The sequence below is a fragment of the Hippocampus guttulatus genome, chromosome 1 (assembly GCF_054856545.1).
Source record: "Hippocampus guttulatus isolate MCC_2025c chromosome 1, RoL_Hgut_1.0, whole genome shotgun sequence".
Classification (NCBI taxonomy): domain Eukaryota; kingdom Metazoa; phylum Chordata; class Actinopteri; order Syngnathiformes; family Syngnathidae; genus Hippocampus; species Hippocampus guttulatus.
Genome location: NC_141261.1, coordinates 8,753,391 through 8,769,732, shown reverse-complemented (window position 1 = coordinate 8,769,732; position 16,342 = coordinate 8,753,391). Strand labels below are relative to the sequence as shown.

Below are 16,342 nucleotides of genomic sequence, written 5' to 3'. Positions count from 1 at the left end.
TCGGAGTCTTTTACGCCTTGAGTGAATTAATAACTAATCAGATGTCCAGATGATGCAAGGTCTTTTATTCGTGTATGCATATCGAGGTGACAGACAGTATGTTTGTTGACAGCGATGAAATATAGTCGTGTTGTTCATGTTGTAGTCCCGGAATAATAAAGTCCAGCTAATAAATTGTTTTATTAGGTTTGGATTCATCCCTAAGTGGCTCCATTTTCGGTCAAAATCTGCGCAGAGGCAGGCCAGATTTTGTTTTGTTATTTTCACAGACTCACGTAGTTTGGCGCAGTTCAAAATGGGAGTTCAGCACTGTTGTGGGCGTGAACACAGCCCACTTGATTCACTGCCAATAGAGCGGCTCCTCGCATCCTCCTTTGAAATCGGCGTGTGAGAGGCGCTCAGTCCTTATCATGGCAGAAGGAGAAACTGATTTGCTGGAGTCCACGTGTGGAAAGTGTGTTCACAACGAACTGCAAACGGGCCTACATGGATAGTTGATGTCAAGTTAACCAGGGAGATCAGAGACCTGAGAAGTGGGAACTTGGAGATTTGCTTCCCACCCCGATTATATGGGTCCATCATTACCGGCCCTCACTCGGCCTCCATAGATGTCCCGCCTCCAAGGGAATTTATTTGAAAGATATTTCACAAAGATTATAACGACAATACAGAGTTCAAAGACTTATTTTTACAACGATTCAGAGGGTTCAATGTACGCTGTTGTCATTTTTGAAATTATGTACACCACACGTTCGTGGAGCTCAAAATACATCTGCCTGCACCTTGATCAAATTCACACAAACTGCATAACACGACCTGCGCCAATACTTTGACGTCGTTCCGGCAAGCGTAAAGTTTAAAATTTTCATGTGTCAAATTGTCAGGTGTTCCAGGGATATGTCAAAGGAAGTGTCCTCAGGATGCCAAAACACCCAGCATGGCACAAGAGAGATGAATCAAATTCACCAGCAAGGGCATCAAGGCTCTCATTGGCATGAAAATCACCCTACACCAGTTTATATGCTGGAGCATCATTACGCTCGCAACTAAAATGGAGGAAAATACAGGAAAAACATTTCAATATACTGCCAACAAATTCTGTTACTCCAACACAGACAATTTAATTTCCAACCAGCCTAAAAAGCCATCTTTGCCAAAATGTACCTGGAAAAAAAGGAAATACTCCAAAATATCATTAATTTTGTGGGGGTAGATAATTGTTGGAATTGCAAAAAAGAAAAAAAAAACCTAAAAGTTGCACATGCTCTTGGGCGCACACAACAATTTGGGAATCTCTCTTAGAACAGAAGGAACTGTATTTGTTATCTCTGAACTCTCAAATCTATTGCATGCTGACTAGCTAATTAAATGTTTCTTTCTTTTTTTTTTTGTATCATGGTGAACAGACAGTTTTAAATCCCACATTAATTTTATCCATAATACTGTTGAACCATGAAGAAGAATTCACAGCAGTCTGCATGAGGGTACTTTTTAACCCTTTCGGGAACAGCGGTCACTGCAGTGGACAGTTTTTCGTGCTATCAGGTTACACATGCTGTATGAAAGGGTGAAGCAACTTGAATAGATTCTTTGTAATTTGATAGGGGGTGAATGATGAGTATTTATTCATTTTGCATTGGGTGACAGACTTGTTTTAAGTCACCGTTTACCGGAAATTTACACACAAAGAAACAATCATTTTAGATCAAAAAATGTATTGTATCTGTATTGTATTGTTGACTACATCGCTACACTAGATACCATTCCACTGCAACAAGGTTGCTGTATATCATTATGTCTGACACGACTCATTTCATGAAAAGCGGCTGTGTTACCATAGCAACAGCATCATTTTTGGCTGACTGTTATAGAGGCAACCGGGCCGAATATTCTACAGTAACTTTGAGGATCATTGGGGGGGGGGGGGGGGGTTCCCAATAAAAAGGCATTAGAGGAACCGCCACAGATGTATTTTTCTTGCACTCATCATGCACAACATTATGGATTTCGGAGCATTATTAAGCTCTTTCAAGGAAGTCATGTTTCACCACTGTCATTTGGCTGAAGTGGACAGACATTAAGGGCAATTTGTTTTGTTTTTTCTTTGTAAGACGTTTCATTGTGTTTATTAGTGACAATTCTTAATTATAGCTAAAAAAAATACAGGAAAAAAAAAAGACATGCAAATAACAAATATGTTAAATCATGAAAAAAATCATTTTAATTCTTAGTGGTGACTGAAGCATTCGAGCCAGACTGTTTGCTCAGTGTCTGTTCTCATTTTTATCCAGTGGGCTGCCTGTCTATGCCTAAAGCAAGATTCCTTTTAAAAGGGATATTTTCCATTTGAACTGCTTTAAAATGACAAAGTAGCTCCTTCCTTCTAGCTTTATATTAGAGCAGGCGGTATTACCTGCATCATCTACTGCCCACTCACTCGACTTTAAGAGACCCAGTTTTGTAGATTCCAGTGACAGTTGAATGCTGTCAACTCCTTCATAATAAAGGTGTTTTTTTTTAATGCCTCGAAGCTTTCTCTCCTGCTTTCAAAGTGAAAATGCTTATTTTTCTTCTCATCATGTAGACCATAGGTGTCAAACTCAGGTCCTGGAGGGCCGCTGTCCTGCATGTTTTCCAAGTCTCCCTGTTGCAACACACCTGATTCAAATGAACAGGTTCAATGTCAGGCTTCCGCAGAGCTTGCTGATGATCTCATCATTTGAATCAGGTGTGTTGCAACAGGGAGACTTGGAAAACAGGGCAGTGGCCCTCCAGGACCTGAGTTTGACACCCCTGATGTAGACCATCTGAGGTGCAGCTGCCTCCTGGTATAAGAATCGAATAAATACAAATAAAATGACGGATCCTGTCTTCTCTTTACAAAAACCACTGCTGTTAGTCTTTGTCATTTTCTCTCATTTATTGATGCAGATAACAGCAAGTTACATAATATACCGATGTGTGTGTATGCATGTATGTATATATATATATATATATATATATGGGCATGCTGAAGCCTACCCTGACCGACTTCGGGCCTGCCTAATTTCATCTGTGCATTTAATCTCACATATAGCACATTTGACAATAAAGTTGTACTTGATACTTGACTTGATAGGCGGGGTACACCCTGAACTGGTTGCCAGCCAATCGCAGGGCGCTCATAAACAAACCACAACTCAGACTCACAAGCACACATAGGGAAATATTGTGTGTCCAATTCATCTACGATCCATGATTTTGGAATCTGTGAGGAAAACCCAGATAAAACCCACACAGACACGGGGAGAACATGCAAACTCCACACAGGATGGTCAGAGCACGGATTCGAACCCTGGACCTCTGTACTGGGAGGCGGATATGCTAACCAGTCGTCCACCATACCGCCTTTTATTTTTGTCTACTTCAAAAATTTATCTCGATCCAGATCATTTTGTTTTGTGCAACCACTTGATGAGATAAATTTGAGTCAATTCAACACATCATTTTTTTTCTGTGTAATTGGTCACCTTATACACTACACACACACAACCTATATATATAGTATATACCTGTAGTTACCGGGAGCTTTTACTCAGCTGCTCCATTTCTGGATGAGAACCAGGTGTCTTGCCTCCAGCAGCCCTGGAAGGAACCTTGGCGTTACCTTTGATCAGGATCTATCATTCACCCCCCACAAACAGCAAAAGCCAAGGACAGTGGGTGTTTTTTCCCTACTTCTGTAAAATTCAAAAAAATGAAATCCCTGTCGCTTGTTGATCCTGGAAATCATAATTCACTTTTTGCTTTTTAGCTTTGGTGACCTTAAGGCTGGATGATTGTAACTCTTCATTAACTGGCTGCTCCAGCAAGTCTCTAAAGACCCTCCAGATGGATACAAAATGCTGCTGCCAAAGTACTGTCTAGAATGAGGGGGGGGGGGGGGGGGCTATTTTCTACTGTCAGGTAACCACAACATCATTACGTTTGCTTTCATTCTCTTCCAAAGTATTAAACCATGAACAGTTAAGAACAACCTGACTGTTGCTCATCATCATGACTTAGGCAGCATTATTAAATTTAATATTCAGCATTGTCAACTTTAATTGGTACAGGTATTATTGTCCACATTTCGTCATTCTGTAAAGAGGGTGACCATAAAACCCTCACCTTGAAAAGTTATGAAGATGGATGTGAAGCCTTAAACAACGTTCTACTGTAGGGTACGCCTCCTGCGGCTCTGAAGAACATTTGGAAAGCGTGAGCATTTTCACATGCTGCCAGTGCTGGGATGCAATATTTTACTGCATCATTTTTATTCTGAGGCCATCTTTTATTTTGATTCATTCTTTTATATATTTTGTTTCCAAGCCAGTTGATACGCTCACGTTTCCCCGGGCACATGAATTATTACCTCTGCCAAGTAGGTTTTCTTTGCCCTGGGTTTATTTGTTTGTAATATTTTTGATAAAGGAACCTTTTTTTTTTTTATGGCAGGTTGGTGTTCTTCCAAGGAAGCTGCTATTAAACGTGTGTGAGAGTACTTCACAATGACAAGGCCACAAAAAAAAACAAATTACAATAGCCATGGGCACAATGTCAAAACCGTATCGAGTTTTACTCAATTGCAACCAAATGAGCAGTGCCAAAATCCAAAATCCGTCAAACCAATGTTCACTCCAATATGATCCAAAATGCCAACGGTTTTATCGCTGTCAAATGCAGTTCAAGTTTTGGATTGTTCTGCCTTGGCAGAGGTCTTCCCACGAATCAATCCCGTGGCATTAGAGTTGTTTATTTTTCTTAAAGGATTTCTATATGTCTGGTGACAAGTGAAGCGTGTTCTCTCAGTGAGTAAACTTTCAAATAATTATCTTCCTTTTGCTTTTTTTTTCTGAAATATTCATGTACCTGTATATGTGAATGGACAGCTTGTGATCACACAACAGTCTTAATTGTGGGCTTTTTTCAATTGCTTTGACAGGATGAAGGATTAAGAAAAAAAAACAGATTGAAATGTCTTAAATGCAGAAATTGTTCATTTATCAGAGTGAGCCAATCCCTTTTTTCCTGCAGTTTTGAGTAGGCATGAAAATGCTTGAAGCCCTCTTGATTGAACAATACTTATGCGGGTGTTTTGGGAAATTAAAAACTCAGCATTACTTTTGTCGAGCTCTCGGATACATCCATTTAGAGAATTCTCAATCCCTAAATTTATAGTCCATATTCCATTTATCATACGCAACATTTGGAAAGCTATTTAAAGCCATTTAGAGCAAGTCATTTGACATTGTTTGTGCGACATGATTTGTCTGTTGGCAAATGAGTTGTGAGTAAGTGCGAGGAAGGCGGCTGTTAGAGGCCAAGCTTGGACCCACAACACTGATTAACTGTCATCCGGCTCTTTTAAATTCGGAATTCTTCTGTAGGAGTCCTTCTCGAAGCACGCTACATAATGCATGAATATGCTTCTGCCCACTGCTTGATTGTATTCAATACCGACCCTCATACAAAGACACTAAGGCTCTATTTGTGGGTGAGTGCCAAGGCCCACTAAGTGAAACCTTTTTTTTTTTTGTTCATACGTAAAGATTGTTTTAATAAATCCTCAAAATGTGGTTCGACGCACATGTACTTTTGGATGGAGAACCAAACAAGTGTTTTTATTCCGCCACGTGGTACTTTATTCAGAACGCCTGACACAAGAGCAAAGAAACAGTATTGATTCGTTGATTTGTGTATTTACTTTTGGCTTCTGGGCTTCCCTTACACAAATAAAACTCACAGTATTGTAACAGTCGTCAGTGTTTGCAAACATACTGAATCTTGAGAATAACAATCTTTTTTTTTCTTTTTTATGCAAGTACTGCATATGAATACCTTTCTATGCACTATGAATGGATGATGTGGGGCACAGTATACAGTAAATGCATTGGTACTTTGAAGTTGTCCCATTTGAAGTTTTATAAAAATCCATGTAAAATGTGTTTTTTCTACCGTCAAACAACTATGGAGCAATTTGTCATATCACAAGATGACAGAATCGACACAAAAGATGTGTGCGCGTATTTGTGTTTGTGTGTGTCTGTGTGAACATGTTTTTGTTCCTTTGGCCTTTAGCAATTCTTTGTTCTGGATTCTGGAAGTAGAAAATGGTAAATGAAAAAGAGTTGTCTACTGGAAGTCACCGTGAAGTAAGCTGGTGTCGAAGATTATGGGTCGTGTTCAAGTACTTTGGTCCAGTGTTAGCAAGTTTTTCAGTGCCAAGATCGTCGGAGATGATGACTGAGGAGATGTGTTTATTTTATTCAGTAGTTGGCACTCTACTTGCTATTTTTGTTTGCCGATGGCCAATATTGACCGTTCTTATGAACTGTGGACTGTAATTTAAGTCAATCTTTTTGTGATGTTTGACAAGAGGAAGTGAAGCTAGCTAACTACAGAATGCTATGTTGCCATCTACTGTATTTGTTAAATCAAAAACTAAAGCAGTTATGTGACTTGAAATTATAAATGAGTGTAAATTAGTGGTATGTTAGATATAAATGCTTCAAATAAATATGGGTGTTTTCTAAATTGGTCGCATTAGGGTTGTTTTGTCATGCATGAGTACATTTGACTGAAGCAGCTAAAGGGTGACCAATCATATTCATCCACTACACTACAGGTGGGAGAGAGTGACCACGCTAGTTGACTCCATGATTAGATAAGAGAAGGAACATTATGTTTGCCTAGTTTCAACTGTCTCATTTTCCTCAGCTCAAACGAATGAGATTTTTTTTTTTTTCCAAAAGCAAATTATGGCATCAGCATCAAGAGCTTAGCACTAATGCACGACTTGAAATGATGTTGCATGTTACAGTACTTCACCCCAGATCTGGGCTGCTGCCGCCGCTTGTGTTTTGTCATTTGCTTGAATCATACAAAGACAGACGGATGAATCAGTCAGAATTTGAGCTGCGTCAGCTCAGCGGTGCCCGTGGAAGAAGGAGAGCGCTGATGTGGGGAGCTGTCCTTGAAGGATGTTCAATTTGTGTTAGTGATGGTGTTTGGCTGGATTCTAACAAAATGGTTCCGTGTCTCAACATGCAGGATGGAGAGAATGATGCCAAATATAGATACGTGCTGAAGGGAAATTATTTGATATGACACAATGACAAAAGAAGAACATTATATTTATTTATACTGTAGAAACTGGTGCTTGATCAGACCGTGTAATTTTCCTCGAACTGCATCCCAAGGTAAGAGTAACCTATTGTGATTTCCTCTATTATCTCATTTAGCACACGATAAGAGTCACAAATGCATTATTTTGCGCTGATTGACATTATCAGAGCATGCTGAAGGACAATTGACTTTAAAAAAAAACAAATGTTGTTGTCAGACTTGCAGAGGGGCTGTAAAGACAAGAAATCCTACAAATAAAGTGTTGTCATTCAGGCATTCTAACCTGGAAGTACAGCGCGTAGGAGCACAGGAGTCATCGCTATGGAAACAAGCAGAACACCGACAGACTGAGGCATTCATAACTTAAAGCTGCAGCTCTGGCGCTGAGTGAGCAATGGATAAGCGGAGGAACTTTTCGGAGGTATTCCATTTTCACGTGTGTGATTGTCAGCCTGTCGTGAAAATGCTGTGATCAATTTGGAGACATAACGTGCATCAAGAAGTAGAGTAATAATCAAATATACTTTAGACTCAGCATGAGACTTGATTTTTAGTTTGACTGTTTTTGTGCTTTCTGTCTTTGGCATTAAGTTATTGTTTGTTGTTGTATGAATCATTTTTGCTCCATGTACAGCACTTGGTATTTAGCAGTGGTTGTTTTAAAGTGCTCTATAAATACAGTTGCGTTGAGTTTAAGTGAGGGCATACATGGACTCACAATCCCAACTAGGAACAATTTTACAGTGCCCAATCAACCTGCCATGCGTGTTTTTGGAATGTGGGAGGAAACCGGAGTACCCGGAGAAACCCCGAGTGGGCATGGGGAGAACATACAAACTCCACACAGGAAAGCCAGAGCTGGAATCGAACCCTGCACCTCTCCACTATGAGGCCGACCCACTAACCATTTCCGCACCGTGCCGCCCCTCCTTGAAACCACTTCATAAAAAAAATTCATAAGCCTGTCCTTTCATCAAGAGGGATCCACTGCAACACACAGCAGAGAAAATATGGAGATGTGGCAGGAACACAGCCAGGGTGTATATTAAATAAATAAATAAAATCGACAAGCACATGCAATATAAACCCACTGGCCTCAAAACACATGCGTTTTACACAATAGCGCCATCTGCTGTATTTGGTGGGACACTGCCCCATTTGCCTTTCTATAAAATCTGAGTCTGCACTTCCATCAATGGAATAAAAGAAGGAACCACCCTCCTTCCACATCTCACAAGCACACACACCCTTTGGATCAAATCCTGTCCCTTTTTGAAGCCATTTGAGGTAGATTACCAACAGTTTTCTTGCAGTTGATGTCACCACACACAAGTGCAGTGCAGAGGTTGAATCGTGACTATTGGAAATCCAGCAAAACCAATATCACACATGGTTGACTTTGGCATTAACGAGAGTGAGATATCCATGAAGAGAGAAGGAGGCAGCAAAGGCGGCAGATAAATGGATTAAATGTATAACACATGGCACTGGCTCGTTCTGAATACAGCCCACATGAACGATGTACCGCACACGTGCTTTTCGAGTACATGAAAGTACCATCAGTCAATTATCATGTATATTTATGCAGCAACCAGTCGAGGAGCCGTTGATTTAGTCATATCTTTTGCAAGCTAAAGAACAACGTAACATCAATTCTGGGAAGTAGACTTACTGCTGGCGCGTTTTGGCTGCCGCTGCTCAACCCGTATTGTTTTGTGTTTTTTGTTATTGTAAAGTGTCCTTGGGTGTCTTGAAAGGCGCTTATAAATAAAATCTATTATTATTATTATTATTATTACTGTAATTACACAAAAGTCCTGATATTTCACATCTCCCCACGTGGAAATAGGAGTTTTTGGACATTCAGAAAAGGATTCTCCCATCCACATAATAGTTGCAAAGTAATAGTCCTCGAAGGTATTTAACTCCTATAATCCAAACAACGGAAACATTTGGCCATCTAACCATGAACTTGACATGAAGTAATGAACAAAATATGGACTTTGAAAAGGAGTAGATGAATGTTGACAAGGAAGGTGACTTTGTTTTACAATGAAGTAAGTGAACAAACCAATGATGAAAACTCTTTGAACGGGAAACAAAATTTATCCAGATCGTCACTGAGATTTCGTGGGAAGAGCAGTGGAGAGAGGACGCATCCTTGTGGTGCCCCAGTGCTGATGGTGCGTGTTGATGATTATGTCTTTCCCAGCCTCACCTGTTGTGCCTCGCCCGTCAGGAAGGTAAGGATCCACTGGCAGATCATAGGGGGCCCACTGAGCTGGAAAAGCTTGGAAGTGAGGCGTTCCGGGATGATGGTGTTCAACTCAGAGCTGAAGTCTCAGTTTGTGGACTTCAGCTCTGAGTTCAACACCATCCTTGCGTAGGTCCCTGTGCCGTCAAGGTGCTCCAGGATGTAGTGCTTCCCCATGTTGACCGTGATGTCTACTGACCTGTTTGCCCGGTAAGCAAATTACAGGGGGTCCAGCAGGGGTCTGGTGATTTTCTTTATGTGGTCCAGCACAAGGCTTTCGAAGGACTTCTGACCAAAGACATCAGAGTGATAAGTCCATCGTCGTTCAATTCGGATGTAGCAGGTTTCTTCGGGACTGAGATGATGGTGGACTGTTTGAAGCAGGATGGGACCTCATACAGCTCACAGGGATTGTGTGAAGACCGGAGCCAGCTGGTCAGACTTTCAGGCTGGAGGGAAGACACCTTATCCGGCCCAGCAGCCGTCTTGATCTTCTGCTACTTGAAGAGCCGCCTCACGTCCTGTTTGTGGATCACAAGGGCAAGGAATGGGATCTGGGGTGTGAATAAGGGCGTGAGGGTGGGCAGGTGTGGGAAGTGGAGGTTTTCGAATCTGCAGAGAAAATATGGTCAGATCGTCAGCCATCCCTTATAGTTCACCGCTTGAGGGAATGGTGCCCTTTAGTTTGTAACTGCTTTCAAGGCCATTACACACAGACGCAGAGTCGTTAGCAGAAAACTGTTTTTTCAGCCTCTCTGCGTAGCTTTTCTTTGCCGTGTTAATTTCCTTTGTCAATTGGTTTCAGGCGTGTTTGTCGAGTGCCCTCGCTCCACCTCTGAAGGCGGCCTCGTTCCCTTCTTTTCTAAGCTATCCAGGAATACCACAGCACAACAATTGTTTGACAGAAGCTGAACAATTGTGTGGTGCGGTAAACGCTGACGACCCGCCAGCGTATTCAGAGGATCTTATTAGGTGTCCCTTGCTTTCATCTGCAATTGAAAGGATTTTCCTCACCAGAATAATTTGCCTTTTCTGTCTTCAGCCTTCTTTCTTCACTTCACATTCAGCAGTCTGGATTTTGAGGGGGTGCTTGGGGTTGTGTTATTTATTTGAGCTTGTCTTGCCACTCATCTCTACACCTTTTTTTTTCTTCTTTAGTACTCCCCTGCGTTTGTGGGCTGTGGCACTGCCAGTGACAGGAAGGTCGCAAATCCAATAAAATTCATCACAGGCTCAAATCAGATTAGTTTAATCCAGTCTTGGGCAGGCTGCTAGACCCACTTCCTTGGGAAAATAAAAGCCCTAACCTCTACCAATTCAATATTATGGATAGGACCATCCCTTTTTGAATTTTGTGTCCTGCGAAAAGGAGAAGACTTAAAGGCTTGTAACATACTATGACCACATCATTTGGATATGCTCGTGTTATGCTATCTAAATAGCTTCTAGATTTCGACAATCGTCTCTTGAGTCTCAAGTAAGTAAAATTGTGAATGATGGTCGTCCACGTTTTGTGACTTTTTTTGACGCAAATCCTGATATATATTTTGGACAAATTTCCATTAAATACTTGTGAAAGGTTTGCATGTTCTCACTGGGCCTGCGTGGGTTTTCTCCGGGTACGCCGGTTTCCTCCCACATTCCAAAAACATGCGTGGCAGGTTAATGGTACACTCAAAATTGTCCCGAGGTGTGAGTGTGAGCGTGGATGATTGTTCGTCTCTGTGTGCCCCGCAATTGGCTGGCAACCGGTTCAGGGTGCCCTCCGAAGACAGCCGGGATAGGCTTCAGCACCCCCCGCGATCCCCTGGTGAGGATGAAGCGGATCGGAAAATGAATGAATGAATGAATTCTTGTGAAAACACGTTGACATTCACCTGATTTTAGAAATGATTTTGACGATACTTATCTGGTGTACAGTTCTCTGTCCTGTCTGCTAATTACAATCTGTGCTGTATGTTGCACACAGAGCATGTTTGACAATAAAGCTGACTTGACTAGTGCTACTCCACTGTTGCCAGCTGTACAGAATTCCACAATCCTCAAGTGCAATTTAGGAAACAATTCTGAGCGAATGTCTTCCTTCCAATTCTTTGACAAGCACCGTCCTCTTGCGCATCAACCTTTAACGCAGACCTTTTTTTAATCCACTTTTTATATGTCGTTTCAATCCTGTTTCTCATTTTATTGCTCACTGCTGGCGCCCTCGATGGCATCTAATTAATCATGAATGTATTGAATGAATGTATTTTATGACTCCATTTTATTGAGATGTGTGAGAGGCTTATAGGGCTTACCCTGAACCTTTGCCATCTTGCCACCACCTTCCAATTCCACTCTCAGTGATATATTCGTCACGTTTCGTGACAAGTGACTTGAATGATTTAGAATGTCCTTTACATACGCTTAGTTTGCCTGTTGACATGCAACACGGCGGCGGAGTGTGCCACTTTGCTGATTTCAGAGCAACTTGCGCTCAAGACGCTTGCACGTACTGGACTGCTCATCGGCAGAAAAACTTAACAGCGTCTGTATCGCGTTTGCTTCCCGGTCGGTATTTGATCATTTCTCAGTGCAAGTAAGACAAATGGTTAGATGTCATGCTAGAGGCACGCAAGGACACTTGTATCGCCACGATCAGCCAAGTAGCAGCCAGCCTGGCGTGTCGTCACATTTGTTTTGTCCTTTTCCTCTCTGCTAAATCCAATTGAAGATGACCTCGAGGCTCCTTTTGTATTTCTCTCACATGGGGTCCACTTGTCCGAATGGCAGCAAACATACGGTAATGATGCCTAGACAGGGTTTGGTAAGTGGTCAGACAGCTGCGAGGTACAGAGCAGATGGACTGATGTACCCTTTTCTGAGCTGAATGTCATTGGTTGGCATTTTCTACCATGCCTTGCGGGTAAGACTGCACAGAAATGGCCTTAAGCGGAGTGGAAAGGCCCATCTTAGTGCAAAGATGTTCACTTCATTGTGAAGGAGTTTAAGATCGGCTTTACAGAGAGAAGAAATTATATACAAAAAAAATGGTGTGGGCATAGAGCGTTATGAGACTTTCTTGGTGCGGGAAACAAACAGAACTGGTAAACATTTACAGTAAATGCACAATTTTGTTTCTTCCCTCCCCTCACAAAAGGAAAACGTACAGATATGAAGAGTCAGCATCGGAGTTCCTGCTGTCTGTGGCACACTATTAGCGAGGGCGACCAGCAGAGAGGCTTCAGCAAACCAAAGCAAAAAAATAAATAAAATAAAATCCAAAAAATGCTTACAGGCTGATTTACAGAAATAAAATCATGCTTTTCACAAGTAAACCGGACAAAGACTGACTTTAATGACGTGGTTGATATGAGTCTGGATTCACACATTAGAAAATCAGGGGTGTCAAACTCATTTTTGTCACGGGTGACGTTTGTGTTACGTCTTCCCTCGGAAGGCCGTAACACATGACAGTGAAACCAGAAAAGTGTTTAATCGTATTATGGCATTATTACTTGTAAGGGTAACAAAATTATTGCAAGACCTCAATGTCATTTATTGCACATGACAATTTGACATCTTAGTACATTTTTTAGCAATGATCATGTAAGTTGACACACCTGATTTTCTTTCGGGGGGGCCACATAAAATGATGTGGCGGGCCAGATCTGGCCCCCAGGCCTTGAGTTTGACACCTGTGCATTAGATTGATCAAATAACATTTGTTATATGGCAGGACCCACGAAAAATAAAATACATGTGATTGTTTTCTTAACCCGTTTCTGTTCTTGAGCTCTGACTACAACAGTACTCCACAGTCTCCCCTTTCCTGCAGGGGTCCATTTTCTGCTCTCCTCAGTCTCCTTTCAAACTGTCTCCTTCCTGTGCAGTCACTTGCCAAAATTAAAGGCGGCTCCTCCTTTTTTTTTCCACCAATACTGCTGCTGTTTAGCATGTTTCATCCAGACTGATCGTGTTCAATGAGTTTTTTTGCCATTCCCGGCAGTACTATTTTAATTATTCAAGGGAAAAATAACTCAAAACGGAAGCTAGCCAGTACTGGCATGTCCTTCTTTTGGAATAACTGTTGTAAATAGTCAAAGAAAAAGCTGTGCTTTGAGGTTTTTGTGGTACTGTTGACATTCCCCTGGCATTGTGCATGACAGCAGTCCATCTTTATTTCGTATTTGGGAAGAAAAGGAAATGAAAAAGCAAAATCACACAAAGTTAATCCTCAGATGCTGGGTGAAAAGGGTACATGTTGAAGTTTTGTGCAATTTTTGAGGGACTTTTTTTTCTGGAATTGTTTATGACCTCAAGCCATTTGGATTGTATATGACAATGCAAGAAAATGTTGATGTTCTTCTAAAATGTTTATAAACGTCCATGAAACTACTACTTAATAAGAACTATAACTACTTAATGATTCCATTTCCTTAGGTATCAGCCACACCAAAAAAAACAACAACAAAAAAACAGGACAATAGCTTTGAGATCTTTGGATAAGTAATATTCTATCCACCCATCCATGATCTAATCCACTTATGCTCACAAATGTCACGGGGCGTGCTGAAGCCTATAGCAGCTGACTTCGGGCAGTATGCAGGTTACACCCTGAACTGGTTGCCAGCCAATCGCAGGGCACACACAGAGACGAACAACCATTCGCGTTCACAATCACATTCTCGTCTGTTCTATTTATACTTTAAGAACAAGGAATAAGAGTGAGCTTTTCAATGACTATTTTTTTTTTACTTGAAATGCTCACCAAAACACTAGACAGTGTTACCAGCAACAACTAGTGTGAGCTCCAAGCATTCCCGCCCCGAATCCCCACTTCTTTAATTTGGAGTCTGCCGTTGGCGGTAGCAATAACTGTAGATTAGCAGTGGGGGGATTTCTCCAGGGAGAGGGACTACAGAGGAAATCGTTCCAGGCCATTCCTCGCCAAACGCTTTTCTTTCCAATGGCCAGAATGCCCCGCTTCATTGTCTTTGCAGTCCCCCGTCTTACCCCCAACAACACCGCTGCAGTTTTTACGGCTCTTCTGAGGGACAATTTGTTTGTTGGGCCACGGTTTTATTTGCTGGTGCTCTGCGAAGGGTAGGAAAGGACATCAAATGAAAGCCATTAATCACCTCACAGGCCATAAGAGATAATTGTGAAGGGAGAGAGAGAAAGACATTGAAGTGTGCCGGAAAGGAGGTAAACGAGATAAATCACAAAGTGCGTGATGTTCAGCCTCTACATACAAACCGCCTTGGCCTTCAGTTTTACATGATTTACTTGCGCGCACAAGTGAAATATGAGCGTAACCGAGGGATTGTTTGTACCAACAAATTGCAAAAACTGATGAGGCTGTGCTGTGTTTATAGGACAGAATACAGCAGTTGGTCGTACGACAAATTTTGACAGTCTGTTGAACAAAGAAGGAGATGTGACGGACAAAATAGCCTCTATTCTGTATTCTTAATAGTGACGACATATTGTCTGGAGCGTGGGTGTAGTCCAGGGGTTTGCCCCGTCGCCATTCCGGGGATTGATGTGAAGACACGAAGTGCAATGAAAAAAGAAGAGAGAGTGAATGAACCATACAAGTGGAGCGCATGCCTCCAGTGAAGTCCAAGCGACTTATAAAATCATCAAATGGCTATTTTTTTTGTTCACCTCTTATGAGCTAAAGATATTTCGATAATTTATCAATACAGCCTATGGCCACGCCGAGGACATCATTGATATATAGTGTATATTTCAACATGCTTAACAACATTCCAATGGAACGTTAGAGTGAAGGTCTCCCTTAAGTCAAGTACCCAAAGGTAAAAAGATGATCAGAGTACAATTAAATCTTTTTGGCAGTTCTTGGGAGGGTGAAACAAAGAGCACATGGGTCGTTAACAGGGAAATAACAATTTTGGAACAGACAAGGGGCTCACATAGTCATAGTTGTGGGTTATTGAGTGTTCTTTGTGTTGCATTGACTTTGTTTTGATTAGATTTAGCGTTGTTTCATGTATTCCCCGTGCCCCTCTTTTCAAATCATGTCTGTCTCGTTCGGTTTTTGTTTCCACTCTTCCTTTGGGTCAGCTACCTGTCAGTCTTGTTCAGGTGTACCATGTTGTCTCGTCTGTTTGCTTGTATTCCTGTTTTTCTTTCTTTTCTTTTTTTTTTGTTCTGTCTTTGGATTAGGCTTTGTTATTTCGATTGAGGTGTGTTAATGGAGCAGTTTGATTCTGTTCGGTGATTCGGACTCAATCGAAATACATGAATCCATGAAAACCCGGCCGCGAATGTATTTTCCCTCCTGGATGGAGTCCCTCACGTTTTTCCCGCTCTGATCAAGGAATGACAGATTTCTATGACGGAAATGTGGATTCCAGGAGGCTCGAAAGCATGTTTGTGGTCAGGTCAAACTTGATACTGCCCACACTGTTCCTGTATGTAGTAGGGCACAAGTTATATAACGCTGGGCTGGTAAACTGCCACATGTAACGTGATTGAGTGGAGCAAAAATGGTTACCATACACCAGAGGTGGACAACTTCAGTCCTCGAGAGCCGGTATACTGGCTGTCTCTTTGCTCCAACACACTTGATTCCAATGACCTGGGACCACTGGACCGCCTCCAGCACCGTGAGATCATAGGGAAATACTAAATACTATAGATGTTCTTTTTTTAGGGTTGATTACTTATTGTTTTGTGCCATTCAACTCATTTTACTAAAGTCGATTAATCATTTAGCACCATGACTGCCTGGGGAAATTATTTAGTGGTTTAAAAGTATTGCTTGGCATCTACCGCAATCACGGCCATGTCATGTTTGCCTATCCTGTTCCCCGCTGTTGTCTGAAGTTCATTCTATCTAGTTTAAACAACAACTTGCAATAATTGGATTCCAAAATGGCAGCTTCGAATTCATTACAATACTACAATGGCTCGAGTAGCGTGCCATTCAGAGCG

General features: G+C 41.6%; 1 long non-coding RNA gene across 1 annotated transcript; it reads left to right on the top strand.

Annotated features, from left to right (window-relative positions):
• Positions 1-6,950: 6,950 nt before the first annotated feature.
• Positions 6,951-9,318, top strand: LOC147210278 (uncharacterized). Its single transcript, XR_015100738.1, has 3 exons — positions 6,951-7,220; positions 7,420-7,567; positions 9,260-9,318. It is a non-coding gene; the product is annotated as an uncharacterized LOC147210278 (long non-coding RNA).
• The last annotated feature ends 7,024 nt before the right edge of the window (positions 9,319-16,342 follow it).